Source organism: Quercus lobata, chromosome 11 (genome assembly GCF_001633185.2).
Source record: "Quercus lobata isolate SW786 chromosome 11, ValleyOak3.0 Primary Assembly, whole genome shotgun sequence".
Classification (NCBI taxonomy): domain Eukaryota; kingdom Viridiplantae; phylum Streptophyta; class Magnoliopsida; order Fagales; family Fagaceae; genus Quercus; species Quercus lobata.
Window position 1 is genome coordinate 30,743,693 of NC_044914.1, and position 12,272 is coordinate 30,755,964.

Consider the following 12,272-nt stretch of genomic DNA (forward strand, 5'->3'; position numbering starts at 1 on the left):
TTAATTTGGGGATGTCATTGTTACCTAAAATCCTATTGTATGATGCTATGTATGATATTATGTGTGACATTATGTTATAAATAATTACGTTGTTTTATTATCTAAAATAGTTGTAACATGAATATTTGGACATTATCATATAGTTCTTGAGATGTATAGTATGTGATTTAGTCACTGAAGATATAAATCACAAGTTCTTCATAAACTCAAAACCTTAATTTGTAATCGGTGATGAAATTGGGCATTTCATCTGTGAAGACTATAATGTGTCAACTAAGATGGTTTGACTTTATCATGGAAGTGAGATTAATTATTCTATTAACGATTGTCAACTAAATAATAAATCTCACGACTTTCATTTACATAAACTCTCAATACTGGGAGGATAGTGAACCCGATCATAAAAAGTAGGTTGTTTTGATATATCAGGAGTAAGATCTAATTCAACAATCAAAACCTCAATATGTTGGGCAGCCACACATAGTGCTAAAGGAACACATATTCTCAAGATGGAATTCATAGTCTTTTTGTAGAAATATAAAATATTCTCTTGAGATAAGTTTAATGAGTTTGGTTATTTAAAGTGTTAGGCCCAACCACTTTCGTAAAGAGTTAATAAAGTTTATATTTTATGAAATTTTATTTCATAAATATATATGAATAACTTAAAGGATTAAACCGAGTACTCAAGGATCAAAAGGTAGTAATTTTCAAAGTGATAGTGATATATTATGACTTTGTATTGCCACGAATATTTTCATAAAAGGGGTTAATTGTTTATATAATAAATTCTTGGGATTTAATTTTATTAATAAAACCTAGAGTGCAATTATATTTATATAGTGGTATTAAATATAATTAATGGTAACTTTGGACTTATTAAAAGTTAACAGATAAGCCTGAAGTTCGTTAGAGTTATAGTTTTATTTGTCCCTTTGGTTCCATCCCAAGCCACACACTAAAACCCAATTGGGCTGGCCCAAAAGACTAGCCCAATTAAATAATCAGTTGTTTATTTAATAAGAGTTATTAAATAAAATAACTGCTTTTGACAGTTATAAACGTACGTACGATTAAAAAGAGAAAAGTACGGTTTTCTCAAAACACATTCTCTCTTGAACAAGTGTGTACATAACTGATTGAGAGACCACATATCTTGGACATATGTGGAATTGGGGTAAAGATTGAAGGTCTTCCCAAGTTCGATCTTTTTTTGTTTTAAATTTCACTGCATCAAGGTACGCCTTTCTATTCTTTGTTTCTAAAATTCTAGATATTCCATGTTATCTCATATGAATGAAGTAGATCCTTGTGTTGCTTCCGCTATGGGTTTTGTATGAGATGCAAAACTAGTTTTTCCAACAATTGATATCAGAACAAACTTCAATATCATGCTTGTATAACATGTGATTGGGTTTTAGAATTAAAGAAAACCGTTTTCTTGGTGTTTCAAAATTCTGCAATAATTTTTTTTTCTGTATAATTTTGTTTTAGATTTATTGTTCAATAAACCGTGTGCATTGATTAATATATGGGATATATTGTTTTGTTTGATTCGAAGAGGCCACGTTTATATCTGTTTTCTTTTCAGTGCCGTGTGCTTTTGTTCAATGCTATGTTTATTGAGATTTAAATAAACTTTTTGTTTTATCATTATCAAATTAGCATTAGAATTGTAATAGTGCAATATAAATGCACTTTTCCACTTCTATGTTGGCGTTGGAATTTAAATGCCATGTTTTGCTTTGGAGAACTTGACAAGTAATGAAATATGTTTGTGTTTTCTTTTCTTGGATGATAACGTTGCTTATTTCCCTGCGTCCCCAAGATATGTTTTCAAATACGGCTATACAATTACAACCCGTCTTTGCTCAATGGATACAAAACACCCATACTTTAGCACCTGGTGCAACGGCCCCCCGATGTAACAACAAGCACCAGTTTGACTTGGGGGGGTGCTGATTTAGTGTCAGTGGGCGGAAAGGTTGCTTTGTTACCTATTCCATTAGGAACCGCGGATTTTTTAGTACATCACATTCATGCATTTACGATTCATGTGATGGTATTGATACTCCTGAAAGGTGTTCTATTTGCTCGTAGCTCGCGTAGCCACGTTTTAATGTTGCTCATATTGCTGTTTGTGTAAATCTTTTGTGAGATGTAGAGGAGCTTTCCTTTACACAAACTTAGGTTTTCAAGGAGGAGATATTATTTACACCTTGATGATCAATTCAGTTGCTGCCATTGAAGTTTAAAGAAACACAAGCAGGTATGCTTGCATCTGGTGGTGAATCCAAGAAAGAAGGAGTAAGTAGATTCGGAACTTGCACGTGGTCGTGTCAGTAAGTTCTACTGGTGGGTAGCAATAAGAAGTCGAGCGTGGTGGCTTGTAAGTCTTATTGTATGAACTTCGATTCTTTCAAGATAGTGGATTCAGGTTTACCTTGAGGATAGCTAGGTTAAATCCTCCTTAAGTTTTTACCGGTTTGGTTTCCTGGGTGATCATATCTTTGTGTTATTTATCTTTCTGCTGCTATGTATGATATGATTGTTTGATTGTGATAACCTGGATTTGAAATTTGGACTAAGTAACAACTTGGCTAATTACCTAGGTTAATCCAATTGTGTTTTTAAGGGGTCTAAAAACTATCAATTGGGATTCAAATTTGGCCACGAATATTTAATCTGATCTCTTTTGCCTCCAAAATATCAAAAATTTCAAAATACCTCTCTCTTGGGATTCAAATTCGGCCAAAACCATTTAATCCTATCTCTTTCGCCTCAAAAATATCAATGTTTTCAAAATGCCTCTCTGTTGAGATTTAAATTTGGCCACGACCGTTTACTTCTATCTCTTTTGCCATAAAAATATCAAAATTTTCAAAATACGTCTCTCATGGGGATCAAATTTGGCCAAGACCATTTAATCCTATCTCTTTTGCCTCAAAAATATCAAAAATTTTATAATACCTCTCTCTTGGGGTTCAAATTCGGCCATGACCATTTAATCCTATCACTTTCACCTCAAAAATATCAAAATTTTCAAAGTACCTCTCTCTTGAGATTTAAAATTGACCATGACCGTTTAATCCTATCTCTTTTGCCATAAAAATATCAAAAATTTCAAAATATGTCTCTCGTGGGGATCAAATTTGGTCATGGCCATTTAATCCAATTTCTTTTGCCTCAACAATATCAAAATTTTCATAATACCATTCTCTAGGGATTCAAATTCGCCCACGTCCATTTGATCCTATCTCTTTTGCCTCAAAAATTTCAAAATACATCTCTCTTGGGATTCAAATTCGGCCACGATCGTTTCATCCAATCTCTTTCACCTCAAAAATATCAATTTTTTTAAAAAACCCTCTCTCCAAGATTCAGATTCGGGTCCGACCGTTTATCTCACCAAGATTTAGATTCGGCCACGACCGTTTATTCCTAACAGCCTCTCTACGAGATTTAAATTCTACCATGACTGCTTATCTCACCGAGATTCAGATTGGGCCACAATTGTTTAATCCTAACAACCTCTCTCCAATATTCAGAATTGGCCACGATCGTTCATCACATTGGGAATCAAATTCGGCCACGACCATTTATCTCACTAAGATTCAGATTTGGCCACGACCATTTAATCCCAACAACCTCTCTCCGTGATTCATATTCGGCCACTACTGTTTAATCCCATCTCCTTCGCCTAAAAAATATAAAAATTTTAAAAATATCTCTCTCGTGGGATTCAAATTCGGCCCTAACTATTTCATCCTATCTTTATTGCCTCAAAAATATCAATATTTTCAAGATACCTCTCTGTTGGGATTCAAATTCGGCCACGATCGTTTTGTCCTATCTTTTTCTTCTCAAAAATATCAATTTAAAAAAAAAAAAAAAAAAAAACCTGTCTCCAACTTTCAGATTCGGCCATGACCATTTATCTCACCAAGATTTAGATTTGGCCACGACTGATTATTCCTAACAGCCTCTCTCTGAGATTTAAATTCGGCCACGACTGTTTATCTCATCGAGATTCAGATTAGGCTACGACTGTTTAATCCTAACAACCTCTCTTCGGGATTCAGATTAGGCAATGACCGTTTATCTCATCGGGATTAAGATTCGGCCACGACCATTAATCTCACCTAGATTCAGATACGGCCACAACCGTTTAATCCTAATAGCCTCTCTTCGAGATTTAGATTCGACCACAATTGTTTAATCCTATCTCTTTCACCTAAAAATATCAATAATTTCAAAATACCTCTCTCGAGATTCAAATTTGGCCCCGACCTTTTAATCCTCTCTTTTGCCTCAAAAATATCAAAATTTTCAAAATATCTCTCGGTTGGGATTCAAATTCAGCCACGACCGTGTAATCTGATCTCTTTTACCTTAAAATTTTCAAAATTTTCAAAATAACTCTCTTTTGGGATTCAAATTCAGCCACAGCCGTTTAATCCTCTCTCTTTCACCTAAAAAATATCAATAATTTCAAAATACCTCTCTTAGGATTCAAATTCAGCCCCGACTGTTTAATCCTATCTCTTTTGCCTCAAAAATATCAATGTTTTCAAAATGCCTCTCTGTTGAGATTTAAATTCGGCCATGACCATTTCATCCTATCTCTTTTGCCACAAAAATATCAAAATTTTCAAAATACATCTCTCGTGGGGTTCAAATTCGACCAAGACCATTTAATCCTATCTCTTTTGCTACAAAAATATCAAAATTTTTATAATACCTCTCTCTTGGGGTTCAAATTCCGCCACGAGCATTTAATCCTATCACTTTCGCTTCAAAAATATCAAAAATTTCAAAATACCTCTCTCTTGAGATTTAAATTTGGCCACAACCGTTTAATCCTATCTCTTTTGCCACAAAAATATCAAAATTTTCAAACTATGTCTCTCGTGGGGTTCAAATTTGGTCACGACCATTTAATCCTTTTCTTTTGCCCTTACAATATCAAAATTTTCATAATACCTCTCTCTTGGGGTTCAAATTCGGCCACAACCGTTTAACCCTCTCTCTTTTGCCTCAAAAATATGAAAATTTTCAAAATACCTCTCTCTTGTTGTTAAGGAAATATTTTATGTAATTGGCTAATCCTTTGACAAAATACACTTTACTTGTAATTGGGTAGATCTATGATGTATTTAATACTTCAAGGAACAAGAGTTTAAGTCTTATATTGAAGCCATGCAAATCTGTCCAAGAAACAAGTGAAGAAGTGTTGATTTTTTAAAGCTCGATAGCTGCTCGACACCTCTCGACAACTAGCTATCTATCGAGCTCTTCAGCTTCTTTTTATCGCAATCTTGATACCTCTCAATAGTTAGGTTGATCGATCGAGCAACTTTCTGTCCCTTCGATAGCTCTCGATAGCTCACAACAGATAGGCTCGACACTTGCTCGACACCTCTCGATCGATCGAGAATTATGAAATTCAGATTTCCAGATCTAATTTTCGGCCCATGCTTATGTATTTGTGTAGTGTTTTTTTTCTCACAACCCTAGACATATATAAGGCTTATTTTAGAGGCCATCACATAAGAGAATACAAGGAGAACACATACAAAAAGTGACCGATGCCTTACTCTCTCTGAAAGAAGCTACTGCGTCTTTGCGCCTTAGGGTTTTGTAACTAAGTGCTTCTTGATCTTCATTGTTGATGAAGTAAAGAACTTTATAGCCAACATCTTCTTCAAGTTGGTGTGTTAGTCACGTATTGGGAGCCGTGCATCTTTGGTTAGTCACATACTGGGATCCGTGCAAAAAGGGTGGCGTTCATATATTAAAGAGTTTAGAGGTTCTGAAGTGGTAGAAGGTTTCTGCTATAAGTTCATCTACGGGGATTGTAGAGTCTAGAGACAAAGGTTTTGTACTAGATCTGAAACTTCTCTTTACTATAGTGGATTGCTTTTTGGGAAGGCTTCCCCCCAGGTTTTTTACTGTGAAATTAGTTTGTTTCATTGGTTTTCTTGGGTTATCATATCTTGTCTTATTTACTTTTCCGCTACATGATATTGACATGATATTGATGTTTGTTTGTTTAAACAATTTTTATTCACAATAAATCTAATTAACAACTTGAATTTAAAACTTGTTAATTCTATCAACCAAGGTCTAAATTTCCCAACGAGTGGTATCAAAGCAGGTTCACTCTGATTGAATTAATTTCCTGAGTGTGATCCTTAACCCCCGTTGTCATGGATCGTGGACAATCTCTTTTGATTCCTCCTTTATTTAATGGCACTAATTATGCGTATTGGAAAGTTCGTATGAAAGTTTTTTTGCAGGCTCTTGGTGAACAGGTATGGCAAGCTATTGAAGTTGGCTGGATTAAGCCAAAGGAAGCGCTGGTGGATTGGGATGATGCAACAATCATAGCGGTAAATTTCAACAGTAAGGCATTGAATGCTTTGTTTTGTGGGGTGACCAATGAGGAATTCAAGAAAATATCATCCACGGTAGTTGCCAAGGAAGCATGGACCATTCTTGAGACCACCTATGAAGGTACCAAGGCAATAAAGACTGTGAAGCTTCAACAACTCACTAGTAGTTTTGAAGAAATAAGGATGGAGGAGGATGAGACCTTTGATGAGTTCTATGCCAAACTCAAGGATATTGTGAATTCTGCCTTCAACCTTGGAGAATGTATTGCAGAATCCAAAATTGTTAGAAAAATCCTTAGGTCCTTACTTGGAAAATTCCAAGCCAATATCACTGCCATTGAAGAAGTGAAGGACATTAATCAAATTCCTTTGATTGAGCTTGTAGGGAACCTTCAAACTTATGAGATGGGATTAAGCTCAATGGGAAAAGGTGGAAAGAGTAAAACTTGGCTCTTAAGGGTATAGAGGAAGAGATTAAGGACTTTGAAGATGAAGATGAGGATAAGGATCTAACTTTCATAACTGATGAAATTATCAAGCTTCTTTAATTTAGGAAAAAAGATAAGGGCAAACCTCCAAGGAAATCTAAATCCTCAAGGAAGGGTAAGAATGAGAAACCCCTCATCCAATGCCATGAGTGCAAAGGTTTTGGTCATATGAGGATAGAGTGCCTAAACTACCTTATGAAGGAAAAGACCAAGGAGTCAAAAGATAAAGTGTTGGTTGCTACTTGGAGTGATACTGAGAATGACTCTTCTGATGAGTATATGGATGAATGTAGTCACGTTATGGCCTTTGCTACCTCTACCGATAAGATGATTGTGGAGAGTGCTAGTGATAGCGAGGATTCTTCTGATGATGAAGTACCCAAGAAGATGACCCTTCAAGAAGCCTATGATAAGTTATGCATTGAATTTATAAAATCTGAAAAGACTTCTCATCTTTGTAGAAAAGAGCTTAATGAGGTAAAAATTAAAAAAGCTTATTTGTTAGTCAAACTAGATGAGACTACAAGGTTAGTTGAGACTCTTGTTATGGAGAACACCTCATTAGAAGAGAAGATCAAGAATCTTGAGGTTGAGCTTAGCCAAGCTAGAACTCAAATAGAGAGGATGTCTAGTGCAAAGCTTGATAAGGTATTGAATGCTCAAAAGCCTAGTTCTAATAAGACTAGCTTAGGATATGTTATTTCCTTCAACCCCTCCTCTTCCATGGCTTCTGGATCAATGACTGTCTTTGTGCCCCAATTTGAGAAAGGTGATAAATGTATGAAATCCAAAACTGATTTGATTAATTCTAAATCCTTTGTTAAACCTCATGTTTGTCACCATTGTGATGTTTCTGGACACATTTGTCCTAATTGCTTTAAGTTGTATCCTCAAAAGCAAGTACCTAAACGATCACAGGTTTCCTTTCAAGAACCTACACCTTTTTTTGGAGAGTTATTAAAAGTCTTGAACTTTTTAACTCAATTTCAGGAGAATTTTAATTTTTCTATGTCCTTTAGTAGACATAATAGGACACGCGCCTTTTCATCTTCACGGCCAAAGACTCGTGCTATATGGGTGAGAAAGAAGCCTAAGACTTAATTGTCTTTTCTGTTTGTCCTCTACTTTAATTTTTTCTATCTAAAGTAGGACTCTCTTTGCTTGATTTCTTATTTGCTTTTGGAATCATGCTTTCATGCATCTGCATCCTTCTATCATGCCTTCATGCATATGCATCTTTCTTTCATGCTTTTATGTTGTTTTTATATTTTTGTTTGGTTGTTTAGTTTTTATTTAGTTTTTTTTTTTCAAAATAAAAATAAAAAGAAAAAAAATTAGAAAAATACAAAAATAGTGTGTGTTTGTGTACATTGGTACTTGTGTACCTTGGATGGCCATTGAAACAAAATTTTCTAAACTTTGTAACTTTTGTAGCTTAGATGAGCATCTCTATGTACAACTAAGCAAGTGAGCTTAGTGGCTCGTGTTTGTGATAAGTAAGATTAAGTAATCTCTTGTACTTAACACTTGCATCACTCTTTTTGATGAGAAGGACTAGAAAATCCTAAGAGAAATGCATAAATAACCATATCACCACTGTTGTCCAACAATCATGAGTGACATTTGTGTGCTTCGGCATAGTAAAATTGGAATATCAATTGCTTAACATAATTGAGTATTTCTTTTCTATCTCTTATATGCCCATGCATGATTTACTTAAAAGAAAAATATGCAAAGAAAAATAAAAGCAAAAAGAACAAAATTCTTTATATATGATTGCAAGTGTGTATACTAGGAGATGTGGGAGTTATAGGATGTACTCGAAGGTGATAGGCCCCATCAAATAGTTATGATTGTGTGTGAGTTAAAGTGATTTTCTCATATCTCAAATCGTCATAACATGTATACACTGCAATCTTGCAATGTTTTTCACATACAACATGCAATACTCTTTGCTACTCTTGATACATGTGCAGGTCCAATGTGATTTGGCCATCACAAGGTTTACATGTATTAATGTATGCTCTCTAAATAGTCTTAACTTGTTTTTGAAATACAAAATTAGTTAGACGTGTTTAGTGTGTGTGTGTGTTTTAAATCTATGAGCATGACATTTTTCTTGTTGAGAGATTTGTTTTTCACATGCTTTGCATCTTTTTGATTATCTTGTCATCCATAGCATCTTGTTTTATTACATTCATGCATTTATATGGATTTCTTGTGCCCCATTGATCATCTTTATGTCTCTCGGGTGAAGCTTTTTAGCTTTTTGTACCCTTTGTCAATCATGACAAAGACAGGGAGAAATTGTGGAGAAAATGTGGTTTTTTTTTAAGATTCTATATGTTAGGGGGAGAAATACATGTTCTTGTACAGGGGAGATGTGTTTCATCTTATTAGGGGGAGTGCTTACTTCTTTCTTCTTATACACCGGTCTTGTGACCATGTTTACATACATTGCGCTTATCTTTGATATATATATATATGATGATGTATGTCTTCTTCACCTACCTTTACATGTGTTGTTTTTTTTCTATCTTCGTACACATGTTTCTTATATAGTGTATGCAATCTATTATTTCTGTTTCACACAAAGATGCCTTGATGAGTTTTGTTTAAAGTCTTTCAGAAATACAGGTTGTCAAAGTCTACTTGCCATAAACCCTCTTCTTGCAAAGTTTTTCAAGAGTTTGTGCTAGGATAGATTTTATTGTATTCAGCAAGTGAATATGAGTTGAGTGATTTATGACTTCTCTCATATGTTCATTTGTTTGTTGTGGTTTTGTCATGGATTGCCAAAGGGGGAGATTGTTAAGGACATATTTTATATAATTGGCTAATCCTTTAATAAAACGCACTTTACTTGTAATTGGGTAGATCTAGGATGTATTTAATACTTCAAGAAACAAGAGTTTAAATCTAGTATTGAAACCATGCAAATCTGTCCAAGAAACAAGTGAAAAAGTACTGATTTTTTAAAACTCGATAGTTGCTCGACACCTCTCGACAGCTAGCTATCTATCGAGCTCTTCAGCTTCTTTTTATCGCAATCTCGATACCTTTCGATAGCTAGGTCGATCGATCGAGCAACTTTCTGTCCCCTCGATAGCTCTCGATAGCTCGCAACAGATAGGCTCGACACCTGCTCGACACCTCTCGATCGATCGAGAATACGAAATTCAGATTTCCAGATCTAATTTTCGGCCCATGCTTATGTATTTGTGTAGGGTTTCTTTTCTCACAACCCTAGACATATATAAAGCTTATTTTAGAGGTCGTCACATAAGAGAATACAAGGAGAACACATGCAAAAAGTGACCAATGCCTTATTCTTTCTAAAAGAAGCTACTACGTCTTTGCGCTTTAGGGTTTTGTAACCAAGTGCTTCTTGATCTTCATTGTTGATGAAGTGAAGAACTTTGTGGCCAACATCTCCTTCAAGATGGTGTATTAATCACGTACTGTGAGCCGTGTATCTTTGGTTAGTTACGTACTAGGATCCGTGCAAAAAGGTGGCGTTCATATATTGAAGAGTTCAGAGGTTCTGAAGCGGTAAAAGGTTTTTGCTGTATGTTCATCTACGGGGATTGTAGAGTCTAGGGACAAAGGTTTTGTACTAGATCTGAAACTTCTCTTAACTATAATGAATTGCTTTTTGGGAAAGTTTCCCCCAGGTTTTTTACTGTGAAACTAGTTTGTTTCATTGGTTTTCCTGGGTTATCATATCCTGTCTTATTTACTTTTCCGCTACATGATATTGACAGATATTGATGTTTGTTTGTTTTAACAAGTTTTATTCATAATAAATCAAATTAACAACTTAGTTTAAAACTTGTTAATTCTATCAACCAAGTTCTAAATTTCCCAACACTTGGGATCCAAATTCGGCCATAGCCATTTCATCCTATCTCTTTCGCCTCAAAAATATCAATTTAAAAAAAAAAAAAACCACTCTCCAAGATTCAGATTCGGCCCTAACCGATTGTCTCACCAAGATATAGATTTGGCCACGACCGTTTATTCCTAACAGCCTCTCTCCGAGATTTAAATTCTGCCATGATTGTTTATCTCATTGAGATTTTAGATTAGGCTACGACTATTTAATCCTAACAACCTCTCTTCGATATTCAGACTTGGCCACGACCGTTTGTCACATTGGGAATCAGATTCGGCCACGAACATTTATCTCACCAAGATTCAAATTCGGCCCCATCTATTTAATCCTATCTCTTTCACCTAAAAAATATCAAAACTTTCAAAATACCTCAATTGGGATTCAAATTCGGCCCTAACCATTTAATCCTATCTCTTTAGCCTCAAAAATATCGAAAATTTCAAAATACCTCTCTATTGAGATTTAAATTCGGCCACGACCGTTTAATCCTATCTCTTTTGCCATAAAAATAACAAAATTTCCAAAATACGTCCCTCGTGGGGTCCAAATTCAGCCACGACCATTTAATCCTATTTATTTTAACTCAACGATATCAAAATTTTCATAATACCTCTCTCTAGGTGTTCAAATTCAGCCACGACCATTTGATCCTATCTCTTTTGCCTCAAAAATATCAATTAAAAAAAAAAAAAAAAAAACCACTCTCCAAGATTCAGATTTGGCCTCGACCAATTATCTCACCGAGTTTTAGATTCGGCCACGACCGTTTATTCCTAATAGCCATTCTCTAAGATTTAAATTCTGCCACGACTATTTATCTCATCGAGATTCAAATTGGGCTATGACTACCATAACAACTTCTCTCTGCTATTCAGACTTGGCCACGACCGTTTGTCACACTACAAATCAAATTCGGCAACGACCACTTTTCTCACCAAGATTCAGATTTATCCACGACCATTTAATCATAACAGCCTCTCTCCGAGATTCAGATTCGGCCACTACTGTTTAATCCTATCCCTTTCGCCTAAAAAATATCAAAATTTTCAAAATACCTCTTTTGGGATTCAAATTCAGCCCTGACCGTTTAATCCTATATCTTTTTCCTCAAAAATATCAAAATTTTCAAAATACGTCTCTGTTAGGATTCAAATTTGGCCACGACCATTTAATCTGATCTCTTTTGCCTCAAAAATATCAAAATTTTCAAAACACCTCTCTCTTGGGATTCAAATTCGGTCACAATCGTTTAATCCTATCTCTTTAGCCTCAAAAATATCAAAAATTTCAAAATACCTCTCTCTTGAGATTTAAATTCGGCCACAACCATTTAATCCTATCTCTTTCGCCATAAAAATATCAAAATTTTCAAAATACGTCTCTCGTGCGGTCCAAATTCGGCCATGACCATTTAATCCGACTACTTTTGCCTCAATGATATCAAAATTTTCATAACACCTCTCTTTAGGGGTTCAAATTCGGCCACGACCGTTT